Source organism: Cetorhinus maximus, chromosome 20 (assembly GCF_964194155.1).
Source record: "Cetorhinus maximus chromosome 20, sCetMax3.hap1.1, whole genome shotgun sequence".
Taxonomy (NCBI): domain Eukaryota; kingdom Metazoa; phylum Chordata; class Chondrichthyes; order Lamniformes; family Cetorhinidae; genus Cetorhinus; species Cetorhinus maximus.
The window spans coordinates 74,033,342-74,046,041 of NC_135898.1; the positions used below are offsets into that span (position 1 = coordinate 74,033,342).

Genomic DNA, 12,700 nt, shown 5'->3' on the forward strand with positions numbered 1-12,700 from the left:
GAATTAATGCTGTGTATTGAGTCTATTTCATTGCAGTACAAGTGGTGTTTTCATTTCCTGCTCATTGTGTGAATTTGAAAAAAAACTGAGCACCATCATGTACTCGAAAGCATATGCGAGTTCTGCTCACTAGTTGCACACTGTAGTGTAACAATGGGAAATACATTTTTTGAAAAAGTAAAATGTATGAATAATGGCACCACAGAGTTGACTTTCCGATGTAGCGAGTAAATTCCAAATCTCACTGCAGAATGGGGATGCAGAATGAAATATTCCCCATTTATTTGAATGGATGCAGCTTGCCCCTTCTGGCAGAGACTTGCATCAGTTGATTTTACACAGTGGAGAATGCTTACACTTCCCAGTGAGAGAGCATGGTGCTATTTTAACTCTGTACAAAGTGGATGGGTTTTAAGTGAATTAAAATCTCGCCCCACCTCTGTGATGATGATTGGTTGAAAACACCTCTTCATATTGTTAGCAACAGAATATGACTTGGTTGCTCAAATAATAGCTGAAAAAAAGTCTGTGACCTAAAATATGTGCTGAGGTAATAATAGAACAGTGAACTTGGATTAACATACCTGACCCAGCTGATGGACACAGTTTATTCTTTCTAACAGTAAATATGTTTTTGATGCAAGATAAGACTTTACCTATGCAGCTGGTTCATGGCTCAAGGTCTTGCATTGAGCATTTGTCAAATATTGACTGTTCTGTTTGTTGTGGTGCAACAGAGTGAACCAATGAGGGAGGGCCAATGGAGGGAGGGTTTTTGTCAAGATCATCAAAATCCAAACAAGAGAAACGAAGGTGTAACAAGATAATCTTTTTCTTCTGGAGTGTTACTAACTGAACCAGCAGAACAGAAGAGAAATGGAACCAAAGAAGAGAAAGGGCACCAAAACAGCAGCTTGCATTTGGAATAAGGTTATGTTTAGGAGCTCCAATAGTCACCTTGAAGATGCTGTGAAGATGCTGTGAGAAAGTTGGTATGGGATGCTTTAGACCCATTAAAATACCAGGTGAAAATAGTTCTAAGTATAATTGAACTAAGATATTGCAGCAGATATATAAAAAAAAAATGCATTTCTCAATACAGATTGGGAATTCCCTCATGTTTGCAATATATTTTCATAGATTAACTTGATGACATAAAATTATTCAATTTATCTGGCCATGTATGACAATGTCAAAATTGAAGCATTCATCAGTAAGTCTAGAAAATAAATCTTGCACCTTAAAAGTGAAATTATCGATTTGGATTTGGAAGTCGAAATCTGCTTTTCTTTAAATAGCCAGCAAACATTGTAAACTGCATTTAAATTTGTCTTTTCTTGATCTTCACAAGATAGTTTGGTATGCAAAAGATAAACAAACTGTGAATGTCTGCCATCCTGCCTGTCAAAGTTCCTGAAGCCATCCAAAAAACAATTATTTTTGTTTTTCAAACTTCTTACCCTTATACGCTGCTTCCCATAAGTGTTCTAATTCCTGTTAGGTATGATTACTTGGCACTGGTAACTCTTGCAGAAATTGCCTATTATGCACGTGTGGGCACAGAGAGTGAGTGACATCATGCTTTTCTGTCATGAAAGCCATCACAGGAAGTTTAATCCTGTCATTAACTGTTGGCCACAAATGTACACTTCCCAGTAGAGGTCACTGGATCACGATCAGGGGCTCTGCGTGAGTTCTTTTGGCATCCTTAGACCTGGCATGTTTAGACAAATTGTCATACTGCCACTGCAGCCTTGCACAATCTCAACTAACTCAGCACATATTGCACCCAAGACCAAACTGTCCAGCGCTAGCAACATGGAATTCTATGGAAAGTTATTTCTACTTTTGTAACAGAAAACTCACAACTTGGTAGCACTTAAAAATAATTGTTTCCTGGAAGAAACATTTTATTGTTTATTTTCACCAACAGTGTCAGGTATTGTTACTGCGAGGCTCAGCTTGAAAAGCAGCTGGCATAGAGATCTCAGCCTTATCCTCTTTACTACATATACAAAAGAGACATTTATCATTTTGAAACTGTGATGGTATATAAGTAAATTCTGTAAACCAGCAATGTATGTTGGGTTTGCCCTTGCTCATGTTCAGTTTTACTTTTAAGAAACTTGGTTGTAGTCTAAGATGTACAATCTGTCAAAATGTTATTTGTCCGTCAGGTGGAGAGATCAAAAGCATACAGTGGTAACCTGTACAGTGTGAACCTCAATGGTAAAAGAGCTCTTTGTTCACTCTGTGGCCTGCCGTACCAGATTACTTTGCTTGTAGAGTGATGTTTCAGTTCATAGCAAGTGAGAGTTTGATTGTGGATGCAGGCTTGCCTTGGCATGCGAAGAAGCATCTGGAACAAGTTTAAATTCTAACAGCATCCTTTTGGTGTGTCTTTTCCTTCAAATAGTCCAAGGAGAGAAGATTACCTTAAAATGAAGGCATCATAATTGCTGTTTAGGAAGTTGGCTTTGACTTACATGATACTGTGCTAGTTATTGCTGACTGCCTGCACATTGATGGGATTGTTCCAGTAAGTACTCGAGCTTTAAACAGAGACAAAAGATCAATTTCAATGTATTTATAGTTGTATTTAATGTAAGTAGAGCTGTCTGGGGGATATGAAGCTTCGTATAATGGTACAGAGTTCAAGTGGAATGGTAGGGGTCCAGCAAGGGACAGTGGAGTTGCTTGTGTCATTTTAGGTGCTGTAATATTCAAGGATTTATTATAGTACAATGTATCTGATCACCTTATGTTGACTAATTATATGGGATATAATTCCAACTAAGAATGACTAAGAAAAGTATATGAGAATTCTTGTTATTTAATGTAGTTTAAAACTTGCTCTTGTAATAGATAGACTCAAATGCATGGATTTTGGAAAGACTACAGATAGTTTCTCAGTCATTTACTTTTTTAAAAACAAAAAACAATGAATTTGCATTGTAGTGTCTTTTGCATCTTAAGGAAGCTCCAAAGCACTAATAGCCAAATAATTATTTCTGAACTATTGCTATTGTTGTTGAGTAGACAAATGCAATAGTCGCTTTGTGCACAGCAAGGTCCCATGACATTAGAGGACTGGCCAATTAATCTTTTCTATTTATTATTATTTAGAACTTAGTTAAAATTATGAATAGATGTATTAGTTCAATGAAAACAAGTTCAAAGTAACTCTTATTTTGATATATGCTAAAGCTAGAGGATTCTTTTCAGATTGTGAGATGTTGAAAGATTATGTGATGTTAAGTACAACTGCTCCATGTTTCAATGTATATTACTTCAGCACATTGGTAAGATATATTCAGTTAACATTATTCATATTTCATTTCTCAATTTGGGTGCAAAATTGATAGTTGGCTTATGTTGATGAGTGTCAAATTGTAAGCTAGAAAATAGAAAACAAAGCTAATGATTTTATAAAGTCAGGATTTATATAGAAGTATACATTTTCAGAAAGGGTTCCAAAATTAAAATTAGTTATGCTAAACAACACTCCACATCACAACTATGTAGTAGCAACATGAGTGACATTCTCCACTAACAGGATGCTGCCATCAAGCCAAAAAGACATTCTACCTACCATACAAATGAGGAATGTGGTATACAAATTTCAGTGCCGGTGTGGTGTCAGGTCTGTAGTCCATACATCCCAACAACTGTTAGATTGTATCAAACAACACATCCCTTTGTCAGTTTGCAACAGACAAAGTACTGACCATACTCAACTAGCCCATTCTTGCAAAACTCAGAACATCATACCCAGTATTTTATTTGATTCCACGAGTGGACAACACTTGCTGAACAATCCTGATTGTGCTGAGAATTACACTAACAACCAATTTAAGATTATCAGTCGGGCTTGCAGTGTGGCTTACGTGTGCTGAAAGCTATATATATCTACACATAAGGCCCTGTACTTTGCAAGCAGAAAGAACATATCCACACATTGCACCTTTTTCAACAAAACAAAAGCTTTGGGGACAGCTAGTCCCTGATTCATCCCCTATGGCAATGCCTTGGCCAATTGGAGTTGACCTGCCAGATTTGAAATTAAAAAGCTTGGCAGTTGACTGAGCTGTGGTGCATCCTCCATGCAACGCCTCTACCACTCATAGTCCACTTGCCAACCAATCAGCACCCTTTTCTCATGCAGTATAAATTGTTGTTCCCTTTGAAATTTGGGATTTTTGCGAATCTGTCCTGATGAATTCAACAAAAGCTTCGAAAACATGTCTCTTTTTTAGCAATACTCAACAGAAAAGTCATCAAAACTGAAAAATAAGGCTGAGCAAAATATTTCTACCTCATGGACAAGGAAGGCAACACATTCTCACAATCAAACCTGTGCAGTAAGTATTAAGTGGAATATTTTAAAGAAAATGATCATTTCATTCTGTGGAATTAATGCAAATATACAGTTCATCTTGTCATTCATAATTAGGGGGAGACAGTGGTGTAGTGATGCTGTAATTGTACAAAATAACCCAGAGGCCCAGACTATGGGGATGTGGGCTCAAGTCTCACAACAGCAGTTGGTGGAATTTAATTTTTAAAAATAATTTGTTCAGCATTTACTGCTCATCCCTAATCCCCCTTGAGAAGGTGGTGGTGAGCTGCCTTCTTGAACTGCTGCAGTCCATGTGGTGTAGGTACACCCACAGTGCTGTTAGGAAGGGAGTTCCAGGATTTTGACCCAATGACAGTGAAGGAACGATGATATATTTCCAAGTCAGGATGGTGTGCGACTCGGAGGGGAATTTCCAGGTGGTTGTGTTCCTATGTACCTGCTGCTCTTATCCTTCTAGGTGGTAGAGGTTGTGGGCCTGGAAGGTGCTGTCGAAGGAGCCTTGGTGAGTTGCTGCAGTGCATCTTGTAGACTGTACACGTTGTTGCCACTGTGTGTCGGTGGTGGAGGGAGTGAAAGTTTAATGTAGTGGATGAGTTGCCAATCAAGCGGGCTGCTTTGTCCTGGATGGTGTCAAGCCTCTTGAGTGTTGTTGGAGCTGCACTTGTCCAAGCAAGTGAAGAATATTCCATCACACTCCTGACCTGTGCCTTGTAGATGGTGGACAGGCTTTGGGGAGTCAGGAGGTGAGTTATGCACTGCAGGGTTCCTAGTCTCTCACCTGCTTTTGTAGCCACAGTATTTTATGGCTAGCCCAGTTCTGTTTCTGGTCAATGGTAACCCCCAAGATATTGATAGTGGGGGATTCAGCAGTGGTAATACCATTGAATGTCAAGGAAGATGGTTAGATTCTCTCTTGTTGGAGATGCTCATTGCCTGACTCTTGTGTGGTGTGAATGTTACTTGACAATTCTCAGCTCAAACCTGGATATTGTCCAGGTCCTGTTGCATTTGGACATGGACTGCTTCATTATCTGAGGAGTCGCGAATGGTGCTGAACAATGTGCAATCATCAGCGAACATCCCCACTTCTGAAATTATGATGGCGGGGAAGGTCATTGATGATGCAGCTGAAAATGGCTGGACCTAGGACATTGCATTCAGGAGCTCCTGCAGTGATGTCCTGGGACTGAGATGATTGACCCCCAGCAATCACAACCATTTTCCTTTGTGCTCGATATGACTCCAATCAGTGGAGCGTTTTCCCCGAATTCCCATTGACTTCAGTTTTGCTAGGGTTCTTTGATGCCACACTTGGTCAACTGCTGCCTTGATGTCAAGGGCAGTCACTCTCACCTTACCTCTTAAGTTCAGCTGTTTTGTCCTTTTTTGTACCAAGGATGTAATGAGGTCAGGAGCTAAGTGGCCCTGGTGGAACCCAAACTGAGCATCAGTAAGCAGGTTATTGCTAAGTAACTACTGCTTGACAACACCTTCCATCACTTTGCTGATGATGGAGAGTAGACTGATGGGATAGTAATTGGCCGGGTTGGATTTGTCCTGCTTTTTGTATACGGGACACACCTGGGCAATTTTCCACATTGCCAGGTAGATGCCAGTGTTGTAGCTGTACTGGAACAGCTTGCTAGGGGTGCGGCAAGTTCTGGAGCACAAGTCTCCAGTACTGTTGCTGGAATGTTGTCATGGCCCGGAGCCTTTGCTCTATCCAGTGTCTTCAGCCATTTCTTGATATCATGTGCAGTGAATCAAATTGGCTGAAAACTGGCATCTGTGATGCTGGTGACATCATGAGGGGCCGAGATGGATCATCCACTCGGCATTTCCGGCTGAAGATTGTTGCAAATGCTTCAACCTTATCTTTTGCACTGGTGTTCTGGGCTCCCCCTCATTGAGGATGGGATATTTGTGGAGCCTCCTCCTCTTGTTAATTGTTTAATTGTTCACCACCATTCACGAGTGGATGTGGCAGGACTTCAGAGCTTAAATCGGATCCGTTGGTTGTGGGATCACTTCACTCTGTGTATCACTTGCTGTTTCCGCTGTTTGTCATGCAATTGGTACTGTGTTGTAGGTTCACCAAGTTGACACCTCATTTTTAAGTACACCTGGTGCTGCTCCTGGCATTGAACCAGGGTTGATCCCTGGCTTGAAGGTGATTGTAGTGTGGCTGGTAATCTGGACCATGAAGTTACAGATTGTGGTTGAATACAATTCTGCTACTGCTGATGGCCCACAGCATCTCATGGATGCCCAGTTTTGAGATGCTACATCTGTTTGAAATCTATACCATCTAGCACAACAGGATGGAGGGCATCCTCAATGTGAAGGCGGGACTTCGTCTGCACAAGGACTGTGCGGTGGTCACTCCTATTGATACTGTCATGGACAGATGCATCTGCGACAGGTAGATTGGTTTGGACGAGATCAAGTAGGTTTTTCCCTTTTGTTGGTTCCCTCACCACCTGCCGCTGATCCAGTCTATCTGATATGTCCTGTAGGATTCGCCCAGCTGGATCAGTAGTGATGCTACTGAGCCACTCTTGGTGGTAGACATTGAAGTCCTCCACCGAGAAAATGTTTAGTGCCCTTGCCACCCTTAGTGCTTCTTCCAATTGGTGTTCAACATGGAGGAGTATTTATTCATCAGTTGAGGGAGTGGTAGGTGGTAATCAGTAGGCTGTTCCTTTGTCCATGTATGACCTGATCCCATGAGACTTTATCAGGTACGAAGTCGATGTTGAGGATTCCCAGGGCAACCTGCCTCCCTACTCTATACCACTATGCTGCCACCTCTGGTGGGTCTGTACTGTCACTGGGACAGGACATACCCAAGGATGGTGATGGTGGTGTCTGGGATATTGTCTGTAAGGTATGACTCTGCCTGGCTGTTGCTGTCCAAATTTTGGTACAAGTCCCCACATGTTAGGAAGAGGGACTTTGCAGTGTCGCCAGGGCTGAGCTGGTGCCTAGGTCCATGCCAGGTGGTCCGTCCAGTTTCATTTCCAATTAATAAATCTGGAATACAAAAAAGCTAAATCGTTACCATAACAGCTATAATTAATTATTGTGAAAAATTATCTGTTTCACTAATCTGCCATCCTTACTTGGTCCGGCCTACATGTGACTCCAGACATGGAATGTATATTGTAGATGTGAAGAGCATTACAAATGTATATAGGAACCTAAGAGGAACATGCTGTATGGAGACAAGTTGAATTTTATTACACTTTCTTTATTTTTCAAGTTGAAATATTTTGTAATGTACTTTTAATAATTTTATCATAATGTACATTCTTGGGAAAAAAATCCACAGCAATGTGGTTGACTCTGAAATGGCCTGGCAAGCCACCCAGTTCAAGGGTAATTAATGGTGAACAACAAATGTTGGCTTTGCCGCTGATGCCCACATCCTATAAAAGAATAAAGAAAAAAAATCCACATGAAAAATGCATTTGAGAGTTACATAATTCATTTGCACTTCCCTCATCGCAATAGTAGTTTTTCTTGCCTTTCCAATCAGTTATAATGTAAAAGGATTGAAAGGACAACATCCTTCTAAGTTCCAAAAGTGTAATGTCAATCTAGTCTTCAGGGTCACTATGAAAGCATGAAGTATGCTGAACTTAATGGCAAGAAGCAATCAACAATGTATCACAGTAGGTAGAGCTCACATTGTGCTTTGGAACAGCAGAAAGACCTCACCTGTTGCATTTTCTTTACAGCATTTTTCAAGTCAAAGAATTTGCAACAACAGTCAGGTCAACCATAGAAGATGGGATTCTTTTCCTGCAACCAACCACCAGCAGCCCACAGGGATATGCATTCAGTTGAGCCATTGCAAATGCTAGTCTGGATGTATACTGACATGGTTGTAGTCTATTATACAACTGCTCTAGTACAACTAGTGGAACATATGAGCTCTCAAATCAATGTGCTCACCACTCTAGTATGAAACTAGCTACTATTTCTCATCTTTTCCCAGGATTTTTACTTGCAGTTCCAGTACTCTGTGAGTGCAAATGTTGCACCAAGAACATATTTTCTTAGGATTTCCTCTTTACTTTTACAAATATTTGTAATTATTGTGACAGCAAGTATACTGCTGTGTATATTAATTTAAACATCACTGAAAATTTACTTCACTTTAATTATTTATCTGTTTTAAAGTAAAGGGTTTTTATTCTTTTTAATTCTGTCATAAATGTTCTGTCACAATTTCCAGTTTGTCCATTTCATTTCATCCTTCAAGTGATCAATTGCTCACACTCCTGACTGTAAACATTCAGACACATGTGATATTCTTTCATTTGTGGACCCTCTTGTCATTAATAAATTCAAAAAAGTATACCTTAATTTGTGCCATTTGCAATAAAGAAAACCCTGCTGTAAATGCTTCATGTGCATTAATTTCCAATATGTTTGTTGCACACCTAGCAATTAACAGTGGAATGGCAGAGAATTCTCTTGGAGTTGCTCCCATTCTGCAGCCACAACTTTGCCTAAAGTGCAGTGGGAATCCAGTTAAAGATAGACCTGAATGTGACTTCTAGTGGCAGTGGAGTGTGCCATGGAGTTCACTTGGATATTAATCATAACTTGAGTTACTTAGAGGATACTCCTCTTTCTAATCAATTTACTTGCATGTTTAGTCTGCCAGCATAAAATAGTTGCTACTCTGTTAAAACCACATAATAGTGTGTGAATTTGTTTTAATACCGCCCAAAGTCAGATTAATGCTTGGAAAATCAATTTCCACATAGCAACAAATGGGCATAACAATGACTGGCAGTCTGCATTTAGAGCTGCAATTGTTTACACAAGAATTCTAGAACTATTTTGGAATGGCTGCAGGAAAAGCACATTTACCCTGAAATTATTTTTGTTTTCTAATAATTTTTAGATCTGCTGCACATTTTGTTATCTTACATTTTTCCTTCCATGTATTTCCGTTGTTTCAGGAACCATTGTTTCCTGCAAACTGTATTTCAAATATTTTCTCAGGAAATAAGATCATTGTACCTTCAGAATAACCAAGTTGTGAATCTTGTGGTGCTTAGTTGCAAAGGTGTCTCTTTTGTGTAATACTGTTCACTGCTAAAATTTGAAAAATCTGTTATTACTTTATTTATGTTATTTTCCTTATTTGTTGCTTTCATTTAGTTTCATAACAGACTCCAAATAATGTAAATGTTTCATTATTTTTAAACCTTTCATTCAACATACAACAGCAATTTGTTGTAGTGTTGCTTTTTGCGTTAATTGGGAATATGTTTCATTGAAGGAAAGGTGCATTTGAAATTATTTGCAATTTGAGTGCAAGGACCTGCCAAGTGAGCAGTCCTGAATTTAATCTTACATTCACAAATCTTTGCTGAGAAAAAAATGCATTAAATTAAAAAGACATTAACTGCTGCTTTATGAATATTGTAATTATGTTGATAAAAGCACAAGTTCATAATACTTCAAGTAATAAGATTGGCAAAATAAGGTCCATCAGGTACTGCCTGGTGTTGTAATTAAGGAAGATGTACCGGATACAAAAACAAGAGAGGTCCAAAGCACTAGTTAGAAGGATAATAACAATTTAACATTTAAAAGTGGGGATCATTTTCAGTGAATAAAAAATAGATGCAAATAAATTGTCATGAAGTACAAATAATTTATTTTGTACTCAAAGTTGAAGCCCATGGAATAAAAGGGACAGTGGCAGTCTGGATACAATGTTGGCTGAGTGGCAGGAAACAGGGAGTAGTGATGAATGGTTGTCCTTAGACTGGAGGAAGGAATACAGTAGAGTTCCCTAGGGATCGGTACTAGGATCACTGCTTTTCCTAATCTATATTAATGATCTGCACAGCACAATTTCAACATTTGCAGATCGCACAAAACTTGGAAGTACTGTGAACTGTGAGGAAGATAGTGATAGACTTCAAGAGGATATATGCAGGCTGGTGGAATGAGAAGGCACATTCCAGGTGAAACTTGCAGAGAGGTGTGAAGTGATAAATTTTGGTCAGAAGAGTGAGGGAGGCAATGTAAAATAAATGATACAATTCTAAAGGGGACTTGGGAACAGAGGGACCTGGGATGTATGTGCACAAATCATTGAAGGTGGCAGGGTAAGTTGAGAAAGTGATTAAACAGGCACATGGGATCCTAGGCACAGAGCAAGGAAGTTATGATTGGCCTTTATAAAACACTTGTTCAGGGTCAACACGAGTACTATGTCCAATTCTGGACAGCACACGTTAGGAAGGTTGTGAAGACTTTAGAGAAGGCACAGAAATGATTTACAATAATGGTTCTAGGGATGAAAGACCTCAGTTACATGGATAGATTGGAGAAGCTGGAGTTACTCTCCTTAGAGTAGAAAGGGTTCCCAGTTTTTTTTGTTCGTTCATGGGATGTGGGCATCACTGGCTAGGCCAGCATTTGTTGACCCCATCCCTAATTGCCTCTGTTCAGAGGGCATTTAAGAGTCAACTACATTGCTGTGACCTGGAGTCACATGTAGGCCAGACCAGGCAAGGACAGCATATTTCCTTCCCAAAAGGACATTATTGAATGTCTTGAATTGTAAAAATTATGGACATGTCCCATGAGGGGACATGTAAGGGAAATTTTATTTTTCTTTTTTTATCTTTTTTACACGTAGAGCTGATCTCCCTGAGGCTGCATTTAGCCTCAGGGAGATGAGTGCACTCTTTTGTGGATTTTTGGATTTTCTCCATTTTTGGATTTCCCCCCCTGCTCGTACAGGGAGCACATAGCGCTTCTGTGCAGATGTCATGCTTGGCTGGCCTTAATTGGCCTGTATACACCCACCCATCAACTTCCCCCCAATGGGGGGAAAATTCAGCCCCAGATTTTTATTGAATTTAAATTTCACCATCTGCCATGGTGGGATTTGAACACAAAACCCCAGAGTATTACCCAGGGTCTCTGGAATACCAGTCCAGTGACAATACCACTATGCCAATCCCTCCTCAGAGCAGATCTGATAGAGGTGTTCAAAATCATGAGTTTAGATAAAGTAGATGAAACTGTTTCCACTGGGGAAGTGGGACAGCTCAGTTGGCCTTGCAAAGAGGTGACCTGGACACAATGGGCCAAATGGTCTCCTTGCATGCTGTTACCATTTTTAATTCTATGCTAATCCATTTGGCAGCTAAACTGAGGTTTAACGGCTGTGTGGATACAAAATTGACAAGGGACAGAAAGCAGAGAGTAATAGTGAACTGGCAGTTTCCTATAGCTGGTATTTGGACCACTGCTGTTTTTGAGATTTAATAATAACCTGGACTTAGGTAGATAAGGCATCATTTCAAAGTTTGCAGATCACATGAAACTCAGAAATGTTGCCAAGAATAACAAAGAAAGTAGCAGACTTCAGGATGACACAGGCAGACTGTGAAATGGGCAGACATATGGCAGATGAAATTTAACGCGGATAAATGTGAAAGGATTAATCTTGGTGGAAAGAATAAGGTGAGGCAATATACCTAAATGGTACAATTTTCAGGGGGCTGCAGGAACAAAGAGACCTGGGTGTGTACATAGACAGATCTTTGAAGGTGGCAGGACAATTTGAAAAGGCTGTTAAAAAGGTTACGGGATCCTGGGCCAGAATTTTGACGTCGGTGTGCGGGGATGGGCCTGGCACGGCGACGTGTAAAATGACGCGTGGTGACGTCGGGCGTGCGTCCTGCGTCACCGTGCATCATTCAGAGCTTTCGCTCAGCGGGTGCGCGCTGGAAGCGGCTGGGCGCGTCCGCCGAACTGTCAAAGGCCTGTCAAGGCCAATAATAAAACCAATTAACGTAATTATCAATGCTCCCCGTCTAACCTTAAGGTTGGCGGGCAGGCAAAGAGCCAAGGCGGCCTTCGCGTGTTTCAGGAAACCTTCCTGAAGCTTTTATTAAATAAATAAATATTTTTTTTTTTCACATTTCATAAACACACTGTCACATGAGTGGATGTGTCTAAATAATTTTTATCTCTCTTCATTTAAAACACTCCATATGAACTTAATCTCCCTGAGGCACGGAGTTGCGCTCTCTCACGCGCATGCACAGGCCCCGACTCTCCCTCCTCCCCCTGCCCGCACAGGTAGCGCTGAGCGGGCCAATGTAAAATGGCAGTGCGCAGTCAATCGCGGGCGGGGATCAGCTCTGCGCCCGCTCCCAACCAGCCCGCCTAACAGGCAGAAAATTCTACCCCTGGGCCTCATGAGCGAGAACGTATTAAAAAAGCAAGGAAGTTATGCTCAATCTTTATAGAACACTGGTTAAGCTCCAACTAGAGTATTGAGCCCAATATTTT

At 40.5% G+C, this 12,700-nt stretch overlaps 1 protein-coding gene and 1 long non-coding RNA gene across 3 annotated transcripts in view; both read left to right on the plus strand.

Annotated features, from left to right (window-relative positions):
* Positions 1–12,700, plus strand: part of adgra1b (adhesion G protein-coupled receptor A1b) — a 537,318-nt gene that overhangs the window by 9,803 nt on the left and 514,815 nt on the right. The window lies entirely within an intron of this gene.
* On the plus strand, positions 871–8,768 carry LOC144694465 (uncharacterized). 2 transcript variants are annotated; one of them, XR_013579755.1, is made up of 3 exons: positions 871–1,025; positions 4,257–4,361; positions 8,101–8,768. It is a non-coding gene; the product is annotated as an uncharacterized LOC144694465 (long non-coding RNA). The 2 variants fall into 2 exon arrangements; XR_013579756.1 differs by lacking the exon at positions 871–1,025 and adding an exon at positions 1,058–2,539.